Source organism: Seriola lalandi, unplaced genomic scaffold, assembly GCF_002814215.2.
Source record: "Seriola lalandi dorsalis isolate HSWRI2012SDOR001 ecotype SW California unplaced genomic scaffold, Sedor1 jcf7180002054583, whole genome shotgun sequence".
Classification (NCBI taxonomy): Eukaryota; Metazoa; Chordata; class Actinopteri; order Carangiformes; family Carangidae; genus Seriola; species Seriola lalandi.
Window position 1 is genome coordinate 1146211 of NW_019525136.1, and position 12488 is coordinate 1158698.

Genomic DNA, 12488 nt, shown 5'->3' on the forward strand with positions numbered 1-12488 from the left:
CCCTCCTTCAGGTTGAGATGCTTAACAACCATGAAGCAATGCCTGGCAGGCAGGATTAGGCAGGAGCGAGAGACAGAAGAGAGAGAGGAAAGAAGAGGGAAGGAGCGGAAGAGAGACCAAAAGATAAGATAAAGACAGTGAAAGTGATGAAGAGAAGCAAGAGACGGAGAGGGAAGCGACGTCAGAGGGAAAGAGGGGGGAAAAGCAAGTTGTGCACGTATACAAGGAGAAAAAAAAAAGGAAAGATAAAGGGAAGTATGTGTGGGGGGGGGGGTCCTATCAAAAAAACTTTTCTTTCCTTGCTGGAACACTTGGCCGTGACCGCAGGCTGAACTTCGATGCGGTGCTGAGCAACAGCTGCCGACAACAGAGGAAACTACTAAAAAAGAAAAGAGCTTCAGTAGAAGAAGAAGAAGAGGAAGAAGAAGAAGCAGGCAGGCGAGGCACGGGGGGGGGGGTTAACAGAAAAGAGAGGGAAGTACTATTCCCCAAGTAATGGCGGTGGAGTTTTGGAGATGGCCAGGATGTTTTAGGCTTGCTGAGGGAGGGACAGAGGTATAAATAGACCTGTGAGGGGGGGTGAAGGGGTTCAAACCGAGGAGAGGATAGTGAAGTAAAACTCAAGTCCTCTGTACATGAGACCAACACATCCGCTGCAGTGACACGGAGAATTTAAAAGGGTGGCTCATATGTTTTCTACATGTTTTCTCACTAACTGCCCGAGCCACGTACCCTGGCTGCTGAAAGTGTGTTCTGTGGACGTTGATGGGCCGACTAATTCTGGAAAATGATGTTGCTGTTTATAGTTTAAATGACTTTTTTTTTTTTTTTCCCCCACAGCTTTGAGAGACATTAACTACATGTCAGTGTCCTCCTTTCACCTGTGTTGAGGTGGAGGCAGAAATCTCACATCTGCAAACCAGAGGCAGGGTTTGGTTTTCCAAGGGTCGGATAAATCGCTGACAGGTCGTTATATCAGCTCTGGCTAATGAACGTTAACGCCACAACACTTTACCTGTCAGTACCGTGGGTCAGTGAGCTCTCGACCAGCTGGTCTCTGTGTAGGACTGTCGGTGACCTACGAGCGCAGGTGGGAAATGTGTTTTTGTAGTTGAACAAGACTAGAGGAAGTGTCGACTCTTCTCCAGAGAAATGATCAGCTGGTCGCGTCATCTCAGGAGAACCTCCCAGTTAAACTTTTATTTGTTGTTGCAGAAGATGGATGGTTACTGTTTCAACCAAACTGTGCATTTGGAGAATTGTTACAACTCCTTTTTTATTTGAGCTTCATCAATTTAATAATTTCATAGCTCTGAAACAGAACCTCCAGATTATTTTTCTGAATCTATCAATTAAATGTGTGGTCTATAAAATATCAGAATAAAGTGTAAACTACCCATTAAAGACAGTTAAGTCTGCTTCAAGACAAAGAAAACTAACAACTCATCATATTGAAGAGGCTGAAACCAGGAGAGCATGAGATGTTTTTGCTTGAAAAATAATAATAATAATAATAATAATATAATAATAATCTTGTATCGAAAGAGTTGCAGACATATCGATTAATATCTATACATATTTAATGGAGCCTTCTATCTAATGCTGTTCCTCTCATTTTCAGCTTGTATCTACAGGTTCCCACTTTCTTTGTGTCTCCCGGTCTCACGTCACCGAGATTTAGTCCTTTATAAGAATAAAGATAAAATAAAAATGTCACTCTTGTGCATTTAGTTGTGTTTTGTTTTTTGTTTTATTATGTGTGGCTGCTGATGAGAGAATGGGCTGATCCAGCTGAGGTCAGGTGGGTGATGTTAAATGAAACGTTTCTCTAATGTTTTTTATGAAATCTTCATGAAAATTCATTAGCTGGAGTCAATATGGAGAGCCTCAGAACTACATAGACTTCACTTCTCCTTCCTTCTCTTTTTCTCTTCCCTCTTGTATCTTTCTTGCCTTCTCTCGTGCACTCCTTCTTCCCACACACACCACCCACTTCCTCCTTTCTCTCCTCTCTCTGTTTCTTGTAGAAGTACCACTTGGGGAGTTCAGCTCAAGGCAAATATTGCGGAATGAAAAGAAGCTCCTGACTCGATGAGGTAAAACTCTTTTGGACGACACAAAGACCGAGTGTAACCAGAGATATCAGAAACTTAGCAACACCCACACACAGAAACACACTTTTATATCTTTTTACAAATCTTTTCAGCGCTGCTTGTGTGGTTTCTCTTTCTTGTCAGATGGCAAAAGTCAGGTCAAGATCACGGTGAGTTTCCACTTAGCCCAATTCATGGGACGGCTTTGAAGAAATGTTTTAAGAGGTTTAAGGTGTTTTGGGTTTTTTGTTTTTTTACAATTTGAAATTTATTCTGGGAAAAAAAACTTAAAGTAGAATTAGACAATATAGCAGCAAGGCTGATTCACAGTCATTCAACACTGCATGGAGCTGCAGTCTGTCTCTGTCTGTGTGCTCCTGCAGACAAAAAACAGCTGAGAGGGCATGTCTGTCTCTGTTTAGGGCTCACACACACACACACACACACACACACACACACACACTCTCTCTCTCCCTCTCTCCCTCTCTCTGTGCTCCGGCTCCTAGAGATTCAGCCACACTACCAGACATTCACTGCAGCAACAGTCACATATTAACTGAGGGAAAGCAATTTGGCACCTGAAATGGGACTCCCAACCCCAATCCCACCTACTCACACACATATATGGATGCAATTCATCACGGGAGCCAAGTTTCTTGTGGGGACCCAGAAACTCTTCCCATTAAAATTCCTGTCTCGAAATAGGTTATGGTGTAAAACGGTATAAGTGGTGGAGGACTGTGTGTTTACAGGATGCATCATTATTACAATCACAAACTGAGGTTTTTGACAATTTAAGACGTTACAGGGTGGAACTTTTTAGATAAAAGCGCATGTCACATGATGGCACGGGACCTTTTTTGTGAAGCGTCACCCGGTGCAGACCTTGATGTAGGTGATCCCCTGGGTTAATCTGGCCGACAGATGGGCCAGGCTGTGGGTAAGCAGGGGTAGGCAGGGGCAGCGTATTGCGATAGTGCTGGGATGGCACTGGGCTGGGCCAAGCCGGATGCTGTGACTATGACCTATATTAATAATTCACACACACGATCTCCATGCTGCACAGAGCAGCAGCGCTAATCATCGGTAGCAACGCGAGCCAGGAGCTCACGTTAGCTTCCAGCAGATTGCCAAGCGTGAAGATCAGAGACAGACCACGGCTGGAGAGTGTGCCATCCCCGTCTTCTTCTCAGCTTTCCATGAGTCTGGATTCAAACTAACAAGACTGTGTGTGTGCGGCAGCTGTTGCTGGAGTTACAATTACCATCACAATCTTCTGAACAAGTTCATCTGTTGATCCAAGACACATCGAGAGAGAGAGAGAGACAGGGAGAGAGAGAAAGAGAGAGAGAGAGAGACAGACAGAGACAGAGAGACAGAGAGAGAGAGAGAGACAGAGAGTCCATTGCTAACTGCTAAGATAAAGTCACTAGCAGATCTGAACAGCATGTAAATAACTTTGGAATTAGAAAGAAAATCACTAAAAAGAAAGAGCTCTGAGAGTTTGAACAGAACTGGTGTAAGTTTAGATGTACAGCAGGTAGTTGCACACTGTGATGAAGGAAACAGAAAGGTTACCTGAAACTATGGCGATTGGAAATGAGACAAGAAGCAGAAGTAAAAATAAAATGTAGTAAGTCAGTTAAAATGAACCGATACTTGCTAAAATACACTCAGTTGTGAGTTTATTAGGAACATGTAGCTAACACTGATGTAGAGTAATAAATCCTCCTTCATGAAGGTTATAATGTTCAGTTTGTAGGAAAATTGTTTTAGACAGTTGCTGATTCAACTGTACGCTCATTGTGGAGGATGCAGTGTTTGGAGCCGTCTTTCATGATACATAGAGCTGTTTCTGTTTTTTAGCTTACCTTCACGGATATAAATTGGGGTGGACAAAATAATAGAAACACCTGGGCAGGTGTCTGTAAACTTTATGTAGTTTTGTCTTGGTATATTGGTTCCAAATATCTGTTACCGTTCTCCTTGCTTACTACTTATCAGTGTTGGCCCCATTGATGTGTATGTCTTTCTCTCTCTCTCTCTCTCTCTCTCTCTCCCTCTCTCAAAATTTCTCTCTCAAAATCTTCTTTTTTTTTTTTAAGGAATGTGCCTTTGTGTGCATTTCCTGTGTTCAAGAAACAACAAGTCATCCAATTTGAAACTACTTCAGTTTGCCCCTGGGTTACAAGTTTACAAGTTTACAATTACATGCTTATGCAAGTCACATTCATAATAAATTCAAAGCAAATGTCTTGTTTTTCATTTCTTTTTATGGTTCCGCCAGCCAGAGCCGGAGGCATATTGTTTTCAGGTTAACGATATCTCAACTTCTTCGAATTTGTTGCAAACATTCACTAGGACTCACAAATGGTTAATTTTTCATATGATTCTGGATAAATGTAACCTGAAACTAGTCTGAGTGGCGGAGGCAGACAACCAAGAGGCGGTAATTCAAGTTTTTTCACTGTACCGAAAACCGCTAGTTTTGGCATTTTCATGAGATTTGTTGAAATATAGAATATAGAATAATGCCAGACTTACGCTGGATCTGTACTCAAGCGCAGGTTTTGATTTATAGTTGAGCGTTGGATTTCTCTGCAATGTAAGACGCATGTGTGATCAGGCTGCATCATGCTTCATGTTGCCCGCGGTAACTGTGTTTACATTCATGAATTTGTAATACAGAGCGGCGGCGAGCTACACACGTGCGTAGATCTATGATACTAGAGTTACATCCAGATCACTTATGGCGTTATTTCACTACGTCATGTCACTGAGTCGGAGGCTATACGGTGTTAACTGCTGTGTCCGAGTGACAATCACAGTGAGCAGGAGGTCGCCAGTGTAATCGCTTTGTTAGATGTTTGTTCCCGAGAGTCTTTCTTTATCTGCATTCATGTTGTCTTCACTCAACAAACTTCACCAACATCAGGAAGACACACACAGCCAATCACAGGTCTTGCAGTCCCCATGTGGTATCTCCATTGATGCCCAAATGCGCAGTTTCATTAGCCTACTGTGTCATAACCACAGAGTCTATGTACGTAGCTACCATAGGTACGTCACAGCCCCTTAACCCAGAGGCATCAAGCAAACTTTTCATATCTCTTCAAATATAAATTTACATTGCTGTGTCATGGCCAGATTAGTAGACAAGCACAGAGGCATCCAACAAGAGAGCCGCACTCTCCTTGACAAAAACAAAACTGCCTCCCATACGTCTGCAAAGATGACAACGCAGACAAGAACGCAAATTAATCTAGATGATGACACTTGATAACTCAGTTAGAAAGACAATGCCAATCCAAAACACTTTGCATAACAAGCCTCAGATACATCTGGGACTTCCAATGAGTCTGCATGACGACAAAAAAAAAAAAAAAAAAAAAAAAGGAGAGGAGAGGAGGGGAGAGGAATTGGGGGTTGGGAGTCAAAGAGGGAGGCCAGACCAGACCAGACGGCCTCTATCTCCCTCTGACCCCTTGTCTGAATCTGTGTGTGCGTCTGTGTGTGTGTCTGTGTCTGTGTGTGTGTGTGTCTGTGTCTGTGTGTGTGTGTCTGTGTCTGTGTGTGCCAGCAACAGTCCCCTCTCCCCAGCCAAACAATAGAGCGGGCTCTGTGCCTGATTGGGGTCAGCTGGTGGCTGCTGCGGGGAGAGGAGGAGGAGGAGGAGGAGGAGAAAGACGGGGAGAAGTGGGGGTAGTAGGTATCAGACATTGCTGTCTCTCTTGTGTCTGGATGGGGAGAGAGAGGGACCAAAAATCAGACTGGCCAGTGAATCACTAATGAAAAGTGAGAAGCACTGAGGGAGGAGGACAAGGAGAAGAATCTGGGTAACCAGAGGCTTCTTTTTTATGACTCCCACACACATCCTGTACTGCCTGACTCCAGGGTGGGAGGTTAAACTGGGTTAAAATGTTTTAAAAAAATAATAACAACAATAAAACAGCCCACAGACAACACAATGTTCAGTTACAGTTGTGTGAGGGAAGTGCTTCCCTATGGGTATATCAACTACCATCTGGGTTACATCTATTACCTACACTGAACAGATATGTACTGTGTGAGCGCCAGGTTTAATCCTCCTGGTGCAGGGGTGTAACAGTAGCCTACAGAGAAATGCCCAGGGTTGCTATGTTGCTTAGATGGTTAACACTCTGTTTAGTTTACACACATAATGGAAATTACATGTACAAACCCATTTGTTAGAAAAAAGTTGAAAATTGATGACTTCCAAGTTTTGCTACGTCAAAAAAAAACAAACAGTGGAGACTACACCTGCTAGTGTGCGTCAACATAGAAACCACATTAGAATTAGAGGCTCGTTTAAAATTACAGTCCAAATGATATAAAATACATGCAACATAATAGTAGATTAACACTGGCACCAACCAGCAGGGATACCAGTCCAAATACAAGATACAGGATTCAGTAGTAAACAGCCTTGTTGCTGGTAACTACCGTAAACAATATATAGCATTTACAAAATAAGACAACAAAGGATTACACTAAAAACTGTGACAGCGCTTTTATTTCCAGCAGCTAAAATTGCAGTAAAAGTGAAGTGTTTTTTTTTTTTTTTTGCACTGAGAGGCGTCCGCCTGGTGCTAGGCAACACGCAATCGCTCGTCTGTCACTACACAGAACAGCAGTTACATTCAGGCAAATTAAAAACAGCAACAAGAACTACTTACGGTCACAGGAGAAGCTTGTTCACTCGTTGACACGTGATCAGTGTCAAACAACTTGGGTGTATGAAAAAATAATATAGTTTCTATGGGAGAAACTGGTTTAAATTAATCTGCTGCTTTTAAATAAATCTGAAACCTAAATCAAGATGAGCATTATATACACTGCACCGTCTGTTTAAAATACACATGTAAAACCTCAAGTTTAACTAAAAACAGACTATGCATGTGTCTGATATTGTGTCCAAAAGATTAACTGATGAACCACCTAATTTTATCTGGTGTTTACTATTAAGACTACGTCTGTATGACTTAGCGATAATACTTTAAAACCAGACAGTGAGACACATCTCCAGATACAAACAAGGAAAGCTCATGTATCTTTTCCCCATAGCAAAAAAAAGCCACATGCTGCTGTGGCTGTTAAACCATTTTGGGTGGTGCATTTTCATATCACCTGCCTGATGCGGCCCGGAGACGTGAGCTGAACACGACAATATGAGTCACGATTTTATTGGGAATGGTCATTTTTGCAATTCAATTTCATCTTAAAAAAAATAAATAAATAGATAAATAAATATATATATATATATATAAATGGCGATGGTGTGTTTTTTGCTGGAGTCTGTACCAAACAAAGCATGTTCTCTTATGTCTGGAGAATATGACCTGTAGGCCGGGGGTCACTGCACTGTAGCATCACAAGGCCTCATTTATGGTACATTGTGACACATTTTACCTTCATCAAAAAATTGCAGCTCCTGCAGTTTGGATATTGCATTTAGCAAGAAGAAAGAAAGATACAGTACTCCCAGAGCAATCTCAGTCTCAAAAACAATGCAATTATCTCTCTTTATTACACACATGCTGCTTCCTTGTCAAAACTTCACCTATCCACAATGCAACTTGGACATTATGCTAGTAGTGGCTAATGTATTCTGGTGCCATTAGCCTTAATGGAGGAGTAGGCCACAGAGGTCTGGCAAGTTCATTTCTGTCTAACTCCACACCTCCGGATTCAAGTGACACCACTGGATAGCATTTATCAGATTTCCCACAATTCCATCTGGAGATAGAAAAAGGCTTTATACAGCCTTTTTCACACATGCAGTCGTACTTCCCGACTCCTTTGATGAGTAAAACTGGTTGCTATGTATGATGCTTTAACATGAAGGAAAAATAAACATTCGGGTTTTATTTTTGTCAGTTCAGTAGCTGACATGGTCACGACCTAAGAAGGTAAACTAATCCCGTTTCAACAAAGAGTCAGGAAAAGGCTGCTTTCTACATCATTTCATTCAGGTGATAGATCAAATAATGTGTAAAGAACAACTTCAATAATATACTGAAAAATAACCACACAGCTCTCAGCTCATTTATTTCTCAGTATTAAGTTTACTACACTTGTAACTGCAAGCTGAAACTGTTCTGTCGCAAAGTCATTCCTTCAGCTTGTGTAATAGACAATATGAATGTCAGTTAAGTAGAGCTCCGCCCTTATTGTTGACCAGTTGTTAGAGTCTTAGTCAACCGAGTTTTGATTGGCCGGTTGGTCACAGGAAAAAAAAAAAAAAATCAAACTCCGACAATCAGTAAGTCACAGACAGACACTGATTACATGTCTGGTTCCTGTAATGTAACCGTGCGTCTGCAGTTCAGCTCAACAAATCTTAGGGGACATACTACCTTAAATACTGAAAGACACAGTCGACACGGCACATTTGTTTGGCAGGAAATCCAAAGTGTGGGATCATTTCAAGAGGGCAAAGGTCGACCCTGAGAGACTGACATGCAATTATTATTTGTCGACTTCAAACTTAGCTTTCATTTGAAACATGTAAGTAGGCTAACGTTAGCCACTTAGCATGGCCCCTCGCTCTAACGTTCTCCTTCCCAGTTCCAACGTATTAACAATCATTACTGACTTTACCAGTGTCGTTGACGAGCGACTCTCTGTAACGTAGCACCGTATTAACAATATTACTTACAACGTTCTTTCTCAGGCCTGGAACTCAAACCATTTTCCCAATAAAGACCCTTTTCCACTGGTCAAAAAACCCGCCAAGACCTGCTAACATTGATAAACACCAACATGCAACAGTGTTTATAAACTGCAGCTCGGAAAAGATATCTGTGTCGCGTCTGAACGTGCGTCCATACGCACCAAGTGAAACTCGTGTTTCCAGGAGCAAACAGACCACACAATATGTGGCACACATCAATCTAAAACAAGAGTGTAAACAGTAGGGGGGGTAGTTTCAATGGGCCTGATGCAGCTGATAAAATTAAAATTAACAGCTACAGCCATAGCTTACACAGCCTATAGGCCAGTTGTATAATATTGTGAAGATGTCACTATACCTCATGCTGTTCTGTATAGCTCTACTAACTTAATTCAATAATGGTATTGGCATCTATGAACTAACCCATATCAAGAAACTTTACCATCAAATTCCAATGAAAACACTTTAAACCACTTGAGGAGACATGTCAGTTTCCACTGTACAGGTGTTCCTGCGCACGTAAACAAACGGATTACCCAAAATCTGACAAACAGCGGGCAGCATGGCGTCGCTGCCTGATTTTTTTTTTTTTTTTGGTTTATTTTCATACGTAGCAAAACAGAATTTACATTTTCAAAGCAATGGTTGCTGTTTTGTTTCATGTAGAGGGTTGGGGGGGTTAGACATCCCGTGAGATGGGGTTCACAAAGGGTAATAAACATGCCAAGCATTTCATTTGTTTGAATGCTGGGAAAAACAAATCGGCTCTAAGGCAAAAAAAAAAAAAGGCATAGTGTGCTTGTGTTCTATCCATCAGTGTGTGTCTGGAGCACAGAGCCTTGATGCACTGTAATACGTCCCATCCATGTCTACAGACCTGGAGTCATGAGACACACAGCAGACAGCGGGACTGATTCATTCACCGGCGCTCTTTAGCGTCTCAGACAGTTCAACTGTGTGTAAATAGATGTTGACCGAGACAGCAGACTACAAACCCCCCCACCACCACCATCACCACCACCGTCACACACACTTGACGGATGGCCTGTCTTTAAACACACTAGGACTACAAATCTGCTCTGGTCCCAAGGGTATTTTGGGAACTAATGGTGGACGTCTAGGGCGTCTGTGTGTGTGTGTGTGTGTGTCTGTGTGGGTGTGGGTGGGTGCGTGGGGTTGGGGATGCAGAAACTAGACACAAAGGGAGTCCCAGCAGCCAGTGACGAGGTTGTGAATGGTGCTGGAGCAGTAAGCAGTGAAGGTGCTGCAGAGACACACATGCACATGGACCTTTCCACTGCTTGGGACTTTGGAAAAACGCTGCTTCAACTGGACCTGCTCGGCTGAAGACAGCAGAGCGGCTCCAGGCAGCAATTTTCCACAGTGTTTGTAGCTTTGAGGGTTGTCAGTTTGATTCCAGAAACACTGGGTTGCATGGCCGCGAGATAAGGACGTTGGGGGTGGGAGGGGGTCAAGCTGATTTAAGGCAAAATAAACTGTCAAAGAGAGGAAAGCGTAACAAAAAAAAAAAAAGCCATGACATGTCCGCGCCCCGTTGTGTTAACACGACATACATTGTGATATATAGTTCAACATTCTGGACACGTGTGAGACAAACAAAAAACACACTGAGCCCAAACAAGCGAGGGAAAGCCAAACAGCTACAACAAATATTCTACTTAAAAGGTGTCCTGTGGAGGTTTCATGTAAACAAACAAGTTCTGTCTACATTCGGAGTTGTGTGTCCTTCATGCCAAACAAACACGAGGAACATATACGAACAAACATAGAAAAACACGGCACTAAAAAGCTCCACAGCGCAGCTTTAATATTGTCACTGAAGTTTACCTCTTTAACAGAAAAAGTGTATTTGTCCTCCCCACCTGGTAGATTTAACCTCTTCAGCTCCTGAGCTTTATTCAAACCCACAGAACTTTATTTTGAAATCTAGTGGAGAACCCAAACAAATCAGGCTGAATTCTGGGGCAGTGACTCCCCTAGGCTGACAGCTTTTTTTTTCCTTTTCTTCTTCTTTTTTTTTTGCTAGCATCCTCGCCAATCTGTTGGAGTTGATGTCTGTCCATCTTTGGTTTTAGCAGGATTTATAACACTTTCTGGAAAGCTTTCATTGCACTTAATGTAACGAGTTGTCAAACGCTCTCTCCTCTGCTCCGCTGCATGTGTGTGTGTGGGGAGGGGCTACGACACACACTGTGAAACAGGAAGCAGAGCAGTGGAGGGAAATGCCAGCGCAAATTGACAGCAGAGACTCTCATACTGAGCTGAAATGAAGCAAAAATAATAAATACGTTTTTTTTTTATTTTATAATGTTTTCCCACTCTTTGGTATCCTTTTTTGAGGGGGGGGGCACATGGAAACACTCTTGAACATCTTGAATATTTCTATTTTACGAGTGTCTTCTTCTTGGTTTAAATATTTCACCTCCACTGTCTTTTAATCTGCTGATTATTATCTTGATTAATCAAATAATGGTTTGGTCCATAAAGTGCTAAGAAATATCAATCAGTTCCTAACGCCCAAGACGATGGAATCGGCTCATTTGCTTTTGTCTGATCAAGATGTAATATATTGAGTTTCTTATCACATAAGACAAAGAAAAGCAACAAATGCTTTCAAGTGAGAAACTGTCGGCTCGAGGATAAAAAAACAACCTCAACAACAAATCAACAAATCAATTATCAACATAGTGAGGTCTGCACAAAGCGTGTGCATGATACTGCCAGGCAGATTCAATCAGTGGAAATATGAGTGGAGCAAAGCGACAGATGCTACAAATCAGTGTATCACAAAGTCTTCTATGATGATGATGCTACAGTAATGAACAGAACCCAGAACCAGAATCTGAGCTAACGTCACCTGGGTCAGCAGAGTGCATCTGCCGGTCAGCTCCTCCGTGTGAAAACAGGGTGTGGAGACCCCTCTGACATCACTCCCTTAAATAAAACAACAAGTTCTTTCTTAACCTCCGCAACTTGAGCACCACTGTTTACTGCTAAAACCCCTCAGCTCAGGAGAGGTGGCAGACTAAATAAGGCTCCACAGAGAGACACTGTGAAATTCCCTGTGAAATTAATTACAGGAGCAGTGATTGCAAAATCAGTCTGGGAGGGCAAAAAAAAAAAAAAAAAAAAGATTAAAAGAAATAGATTTTTTTTTTGTAAATGCTGTTTGGTTGTCTTTGCCACACCCCTCCCCAAGGTTCCTGAATTTCTATTCAGATTCTGAGTTTGAAGTCTTTTTTTTTCAAGGCTCATTATTAGAATTCATTAATAACAAAACTAAATAAAAAACAAACCAATTCTAAATCAACGACACCTCCACAAACAAACCATACAAAAAAAAAAAAACCAAAACAAACAAACCCCAAACAAACAACAAAGAGCTTAGTGAGAGATTGGATTGGCTGTCTGGCTGGAGACTGCAGGGTAAATATTGGCTGAGCCTAAGAGTGCCTGTGTGTGTGTGTGTGTGTGTGTGTGTGTGTGTGTGTGTGTGTGTGTGTGTGTGTGTGTGTGTGTATATATCTAGGTGTAAAAGTGTGTGTGTGCCTATGTGTACATCTTTGTGTGTGTGTGTGTGTGTGAGAGTCAACAAGTAGCCGTGTGCGTGTTTGGCCTGAGGTAGTTGACAGATGACCCTGCTGCCACCTACACACTAACACCACTCATACACGGGATTA

General features: G+C 42.1%; 1 protein-coding gene across 2 annotated transcripts in view; it reads right to left on the minus strand.

Annotated features, from left to right (window-relative positions):
* The window catches only part of ldlrad4b (low density lipoprotein receptor class A domain containing 4b), a 230340-nt gene that overhangs the window by 33416 nt on the left and 184436 nt on the right, over window positions 1–12488 (minus strand). The gene's annotated exons all lie outside the window — the stretch shown is intronic.